The 8,246-nt window shown below is 37.1% G+C and overlaps 1 pseudogene; it reads left to right on the forward strand.

Annotated features, from left to right (window-relative positions):
• The first annotated feature begins 2,609 nt into the window (after positions 1-2,609).
• LOC101664228 lies at positions 2,610-4,655 on the forward strand (annotated as a pseudogene).
• The last annotated feature ends 3,591 nt before the right edge of the window (positions 4,656-8,246 follow it).

Below are 8,246 nucleotides of genomic sequence, written 5' to 3' on the forward strand. Positions count from 1 at the left end.
ACTCATTCTTTGAAGGTAACAAGAATTTCATCGTAATACTTTATTTATAAGATAAATACCAAAAATGTGCAAGATTGTTTTGAAAAAAGAAACACAAGAACACCAGTGGAGAATTCATAAGGATTTCAGTATCAAATTATTTGCTTACAATAATAATTTGGGAAAATTTTGCATTTTATTAAGATTTAAAACATGGATCACCTTGGGAAATATGAAAATTGAATTTGGACTAGAAATGTAGATTACACAGGTATTTGGTGGTAAGTAAAAGCAGCTTCTCTCTGCCATAGTCATTGCTGACTCATAGTGACCCCCTGTGTCTTTCTTGAAACTCTGTTTACTGGAATAGAAAGCCTAGTCTTGAAGTGCCGACCATGTGGATTGCAGCCCAATGCCTAACCACTACACCACCAGGGCTCCATAAAAGCAGTGTTGGCACAGGAACTTGTAATTTTTTTCTTTTCTTTTCAGATATTGGGCCTAGTCTAAGATAAGTAACTGAAGTTATTTGTCATTATATATAAAAGTTGAGTGTTCCTAGATATAATGAAGAAGATTTTGATGTCTACAATCATTAATTACCTCTCCTTCTACAGTTTCAAGAATAAGTAGAGAAAAATATTTAACATACTTTGTTACAAACTCTAGGTGATCTTACTGAGAGAGGATCCCCTGCTTTATTTACTACTGCTGAATTGATAAAATAACTAGTTGCATTTTAGTCTTAAATTCCGTTTTTCTTCTTTTGTTTGTTTCTCTGACAGTTATAATTGTTACCGATATTTTTTCCACCAAACTTTGAACCTCTTATGCTCACAACAATGGAGAGTGAAGATCCCTGCCAATACCCTCTTCTATCTATTTTCAAGCTTTTAAGTGCATAACCTAAGTGCTCAATCAAGGATGCTAATTGCATGAGAATGGGAAGACAGCATTTCCTGAGCCTGTGCTCCATTAGATCTTAGTGAGAATTAATAGAAAGGGTGGAGAATGACCTGAAAATGTAGATTAGATTTGTCTTGAAAGGTAATGAACCTCTAAGTGAGCATACGCTAAATTCATATTCCTAATAAAAATGGAAACGAGCCAGGTTTCAACTCTCATTATCAAAATTTCGCATGAATCCAATCTTTACTCATTTTATGCTAAAAAAATGCCTATTCTGACAGATCTTTGTGTCTTCTGATTTAGAAATAAAATCCTCTAAATTTTGCATGTATGTTATAAGAAACTTAGCAGAGAATATTTTAATCATATCTTAGTTATGTCAGATTTAATACTATAACTGATTAAGTGTGAGCTTTCTCTTTATATACATACATATTTGTAATGATGAATGAATAATGATATTTATAATTTTAATATGTAGATAGTTCTAAAATTAATGTAAAAAACAGACTTTTATCTTCAAAATATTGAAAGACAATAAAGAAAAAGTAACTGGAAAATTAAATTAATGTTGACAGATAATAAAAATTTACTGCTTCAAATAATATTCTATATTTTAATTGATATTTATGTGTTGATATCTTTCTTTAAATACAAGAAAAATACTCAACATATACTAATAAAAGAATGTTTGTAGAGGGAGAGTGGGTTGGAAAGAGGGAACCGATTACAGGGAACTATATGTGACCTTCTCCTTGGGGGATGGACAACAGAAAAGTGGGTGAAGGGAGATGTTGGACAGGGCAAGATATGACAAAATAACAATTTATAAATTATCAAGGGCTCATGAGGGAGGGGGCAGCGGGGAGGGAGGGGAAAAATGAGGACCTAATGCCGGGGGCTTAAGTGAAGAGGAAAGATTTTGAGAATGATGAGGGCAATGAATGTACAAATGCGCTTTACACAATTGATTTATGTATGGAATGTGATAAGAGTTGTATGAGCCCCTAATAAAATGATTTTTAAAAAGTTTCTATTATTCAAGAAATATTTGAGACAGTTTGAAATAAACTATCAATGTAACCTTACAATTGGACAACTTATTATTCATGAGAATAGAATTTAAATACCACAAATGGACCCTGAGGATATGATGCAGGCATCATTAATACAATTTAGCGATGAAAATAACCTTTTCCTTGATGTTCTGTTGATTTTTTAAAAGAAGTGGGGTAGCAGAAGGTACAGTAGGGTCCCCTTGAGTTTAACACTGAGTAACACCTGCTGATTCTGGACTCCTCCGCACAATTGATGAGCTGTAATGAATGAACAGCTAAGACTTCTCATATAATGAGAGTGTCATGGAATATATCTGGAACTATAGAGGTGCACTGTAGTTTCTCTGAATGCTTTTTATAGTGATGAACATGCAAAGGTCAATTAGAGCAACTATGAACTAATGAGGGCAACCCAAGACTTATATACTTCAGAGACAAAGATCTGGCTTATTAATAAGTGCAAGCAAACTAGACCAGCTGAAGGGCCAGCTAAATGGTTGGGAGATCGAAACAATGGGTGGAAAGAGCATGGTGAGAAATGGTGATCTTGGTGGTAAGATCCATTGTGACTAGCTCCACTCCAGATGCCCACTAACCCAGGCTTAAGCAGATAACAAGCCAGAGGTTTCTGGCAAGGTATTGTTCCAGGAGGGCTAATATATTTCAGATGAATGCATCTAAATGTTTACAGGTGCTCCTGACAAAGTTAATATAAATGACATCATCCCAATTGCTCTCAATACAGACCTGAGACCTCAATACAGAATCCCAAGAAAGTCTTCCTCCGTGACATCAATGGCAGAAAGCTGGAAAAACTTGAACGTCCAAGTGTTCTGCAGTTCAAAAAATTCACGATGTTGCTGCATAAACGCATAATGAAGAATCTCAGGCTGCACCAAGAAGGTTGCGTTTTCAGATGACTGATGACTATTTAAGTGGAGCAGCAGTAGAATTAAATTATATGTTCAAAGTAGGTCCAAGCACATCACCTGGAACTACAATGAAACTTGCCAGCATCGTCGACATAAAGAATGAATTCCTGCTCTTGACTGACTCTAATACCACTGTTCTTGGGGGCGCAGTTGATCATCTTATTGAGAAGAGGGAGTTACAGAGAAGCTTGTCAAGACATAATAGAAGCAACATTGCAACTGAGGTGGACCACCACCATTTGTGCCTTTAGGACAGAAGTACGTACCTCATGCCCAATTGGACAGTAAAGAGCTTGATTGAAGAAAGACACTGTAAGTTACAATGTCTATCAAGTCTTCAAATAATAATGATAAATTCGAAAGGCAAAGGATGGGTACCATTGCAGAAGGTGCAAAGAGAAAGGAAACCAGACAATTGGAGGAGGTGATGGTGGTCCTGGAAGTAATCTCAGTCTGAGTACTGGCGGTCCCTGAAATGGGGAAGTTTACAGAAAGGAACGTCAACCAAAGCCTGAGGTGAGACATGAATGTGTCTACAGAGAACCGGCTGATGAGAGGGCTCTGAAATACATAACAGAAACGGGCTCAGTAACAAAGCCTTGAGACGAGCTCTTATGGATGATAGCAAAAGTGGAGAAGTTGCATTGGATGTACTTCTTACTACTCAATAAGCAGAAACCTGACACAGGTCCACCTCCGAGAGGGAGAGCAAAAGGCAGGGGTGAGTAAGAGCTGAAGATGAAGATGACCTGGGAAAGCAAGACCATCGGCACTGAAGCTGTTACTTGATTTCTTAGACGCTGAGATGGGAACTTGGAACGTGGAAGAACCTAAACCACAGCCACAGCCGCTTCCTCGGGGACAACACAGAGTTTTTGCAAATGGAGCCAAGTGGAGTGAGATAAATTATCAACGAAGTTACATTTCTTGAAATGATACCATGCAGCTGAGAAATGAAAAGCTTCCTTGATTTAAAAGAAACTGCCAGAATTCAAAATCCATTTTCAAATGCAACAGATTACATAGAAACAGAGGTTTGGAAAAAGCAAGTTGTTCAGCATTTGAAGTATGGACTGAAGAGAGAAGCCAGGAGACAGACTGTGTCCTAGACATGATAGGACTAGTCCGTATGGGAGTTAGAAGAGAAAAATAAAAAGACAATTCTATGCAAAACAGACTAGGGAAAGGTCCATCTTACACCCAGGCAAAAGATAAGTCCCTTCCTTAAGAATCCATAGATTATAATAGTTAAAAATAGTTAAATAGTCAAAAAATAGTTAAATAATTAAAAATAAATAGCTAAACAAACAAACAAACAAACAAAAAGTCAGAAACAAGAAAACCGAACAGCAACTTCTGATAATTTTATGACTGAAAGCCATGGACAATAAATAATGAAACTTTCAGAGGTGTACAAATTGAAAACCATTTAAATGTAAATACTGACGGTCAGAATCCTGTTAGAACTAATAGCTTCATTGATGTTCCAAATGGAGAGAGAAATGCCACACTGAAAGGGAGGTAAGTCAGACCAATTAAACCCGCAAGACCCATGCCAGCAGACCGCTATGATGAGAAACTGTGCTAATAGTAGACCCCAAAGTAGATCTTGGCCAATTAAACCAGAAATGATTCCAGAAAAAGTTCTGGAATCATTTATTCTTAGGAGTACTCTAAAATGTGGAAACCTACAGATGAATATTTTGCACTTTATTAGGAAGTTGAGTTTTACTGAGCAGAAACTGAAGCTCTCCATTCTTCGGTGTTGATAAAGTAGTAGCTAAAGTCACTGGTTATGGAAACTGTGAAGAGATTTTAGCACTCAACATCATCAGGCCCATTCCAACAGAGGGAAGCGGAATGCATCTAAGACCAAAGTAGAGGCACACAGAGGAGGTGATTGCCAACCAAGAGTAATTGACGCAGCCTAGCCCGTGGTTCAGCAATCTCGCTGAGCTTGGAATTAACACTTAAAAGAGACTTCATGAAGAAAGAAGCACTGTCTGAAACACGGGGGTCAAAACCTGATGAAATAACCCCTCTTTTCAGGTTAAAATGCAGCCATTGTGTATATTAGTACTTAAAGTAAAGAAAGGAACATTTTAGAAAAATAAATAAGCATACACAAATCATAGGAAAAGTACTTGAGTTAAATATAGCAAATACCTTTTACAAATTAAAGATTTTTTTTTCTATTAAAAAAAAAACCCAACATGCTACTAAAAAAAAGAAAAAAAAGACTCATGGCGATACATTATATTAATGTTGGTATCAGGCACATTGAACACAAATCTCTTATGGAAAACCCCTATTTGACTAAAATATAACTTAAAGAAACAATTTGGCAATACTTATCAAATAGAATACTATCATCAAATATAATTAAACATAGTTTATAGAAAGCGATTTGGTTGGAAAAAGTAATCAGAGTATTGGTTAAAATCATGAATGTTTGTCATTTAATGTGCCCATATTTTCTATTGTGTTTCCAGAAAAATCAGGGAACTCTTTTCAATCATGTATGAGTGTGATTGCTTTATGACGTGTCATCTTAATCCTGCAGGAATCCCTTTCTGGTATGTTGTGTGATACACGGGATTACAAAACAAGCACTTGGCAGTTGATGCACGCCTTCCCTGTTTCCTCAATCAAAAGTTGGCCCAGGTGTTGTTTGAGCATTAGGCATCATTTCTCATACAATGAGTTTATGAAGGTTATGAATGGAATCTAAGTAACAATGGTGCTCATTCATTAATTTTTTCAATTAATAAATATTTCTTGAGGGGCTACTTGGTACCACCACTCTGTAAATCCTGAAGTTATGACAGTTAACAAGACTTACAAGAGAAGTTTGAACATGGAGATATGTAGACATTGAATGTTTAATATCAAGTACTGATACCCATAGAAAACTAAATTTAGTCTGCTTGAAAACAGCCTGTTTTTCTTTGAAGACAGTCTCCTGCCTCCTTAAGATGGACTTTTATGCCAGTTTAATTTTATATGTATTTTGGAAGATCTTCTAAGATTTTGGAGAAATAGGGAGATACTGTGATAAATTTATGGGAATGAAAACCAGGAGGCAAAAGGTACCCTGGTGGTATAGGCATTAAGTGCTTGACTACTACCTAAAAGTTTGGCAATTCAAACCTATGCCAGAACTCTATAAGAGAAAGACTTGGCAATTTGTTGACATAAATAATACAGTTAAGAAACGTCTATAGTGTACTTTAAATCTGTCATATGCGATTACTATAAATAGGGACTAAGTGATGGCACTCAAAACCAGCAAGTTAGGTGTCCCATGGGAAAGACAGGCAAGGAGACAATAACTTAGTTTATATTCAAAGGGCACATTGCATTCTGAAAATTGGTTTTCTCTTGCACAAAGTTGCCTTTCACGTGGTACTTCAGCTGTCAGATCCGAAGCTCTGCTTATTTGATACAAGTAATTGATCCCCTATTCAGGGGTCTAATCTGGTACTTTTAGTGAGGAATTGTAAGAATAATAGTCACATAAGAGCCTGTGCTAGTAGATCAAAGTCATTGTAAGATCTCAGATGGTGGTGCTGTTTTCTTGGAAACACTAAAGTCAAAACCACTTTTGGAATATAGATTAGAGTTTATTCTTGGCTGAATGAGTTGCTGTTCCTTACAGTTCACACATTGGTGGCTTGTTGTTGCTGGGATATTGGAAGCTATATCAATGGCATTTCAAATCCAACAGGCTCATCCATAGTTGACATGTTTCAGTGGACTTCCAGACTAAGAAAAACTAGGATGATGGGCAAGACAGCCTCCTCAAGATAGATTCAACCTAAATTATATAAATGGGATAAAACTCCTGGAGCCTTCATTTGCTGTGTGGCATGCCTCATTTGTGACATGCCTCAAAATGAAAGAAACAGCTGCAAACATCCATTTAATAGAATATATAATGAAAATGTATGCAAGCAGAAAAATGGACACTTGTAAAAATATGAAATAGAATGCTTATAGATTGCTATTTTAAGCATATATTTTTAGCTGAAATTGACTTGATTCAAAATTAGTCATTTTGAATCAGGAAAACATTTGGTCTAGTCTGTTGTGAATGACAAAATAAAAAAAGAATGTTGCCCACCACATCAAGAGAACAGTTTGAGATCTAACCTGAAGTACAGCACGGCCAGTGATAGCATGATACTTCTAAGCATACAAAACAAACTTGTATCTGGTTCCTGAGATGGGAGCCGCCCCCATGTGAGCTGCTGATCCTGGGAGCTATTGGCAGCCTGTCAGATTTCTATTGCCTTTGGATCCCGGTGACTCTGCCTCCATCGGCCTATGATCATCAAGCTGCTGTGTTCATCACCTTTGGCACTGCGGGAGTGGGGAAGGGCCTTCAGATAGTAGCTGACCCATGCATTTGTGTTGGACTGGGCTTGCCATTCTGAAGCTTTGTGAATTGCTTTCTTGATATAAATTCATTTTGTGATATGAATAAATGAGAGTCACTGGTTTTGTTTCTCTCAAAAACCCAGCCTAACACAGCAGGCAAGTCCAGAGAACTGGAGGCCAGTGAATCAGTGGACTGGATGCACATCCAGGCTCAGCAGAAAAGAAACATGCTTTCATGGTGACGATTTATAATAGAAAGTAGGACATGTCCTTTCAGTCGCATCAGGGCTGTGACATGATTAAGGAGGTTCAGTTCCACCCTAATCTTCTTAAACCTGTTTGGCTGCTCATAGCAGTTTTCATCATGGAGTTGATTATATTATGCTAGGTCACCCTGAAGAATTACAAGGGCTCGCACGCCAAACCACTGAGAACTTTGGTCCAGTCAAGTTGACACAAAACCCAACTATCATAATCCATGGATGTGTTCCTCATGAGAACAATGAAGTGTCCTGGAATGACCATTCTACTCAATGTTATTTGTAATTTGTGATGTTTCATACTGTTGAATACCTTTGCATGGTCTATAAAACGCAAGTAAGCATCTGTCTGGCATTCTCTGCTTTCAGCCAAGATCCATTGGATGTCAGCAATGATATCCCTCATGCTGCGCTGACTTCTGAATCCTACTTGAATTTCTGAAGCTCCCACTTGATGTATTGATGCAATTGTTGAAACATCTCCAGCAAAATCCTATTTGCATCTGATATTAATGATATTGTTTTTATATTTCCACATTCTTTTGGGCCAGCATGTTTTGGTAAAAATAGGGATCTCTGACAAGCAGTCAGGTACCTGTTTTCCAAATTTCTTAGCATAGTTGAGTGAGAACTTACCTAATATCATCTGCTTGTTTAAACACTTCAATTTATGGTTTGTCAATTCCTGGAATGTAGTTTTTCACTAATGCCTTTCGTGTAACTTGGAA

Source organism: Echinops telfairi, unplaced genomic scaffold (genome assembly GCF_000313985.2).
Source record: "Echinops telfairi isolate 266 unplaced genomic scaffold, ASM31398v2 ScPeMD7_7468;HRSCAF=8506_0, whole genome shotgun sequence".
NCBI classification, from domain to species: domain Eukaryota; kingdom Metazoa; phylum Chordata; class Mammalia; order Afrosoricida; family Tenrecidae; genus Echinops; species Echinops telfairi.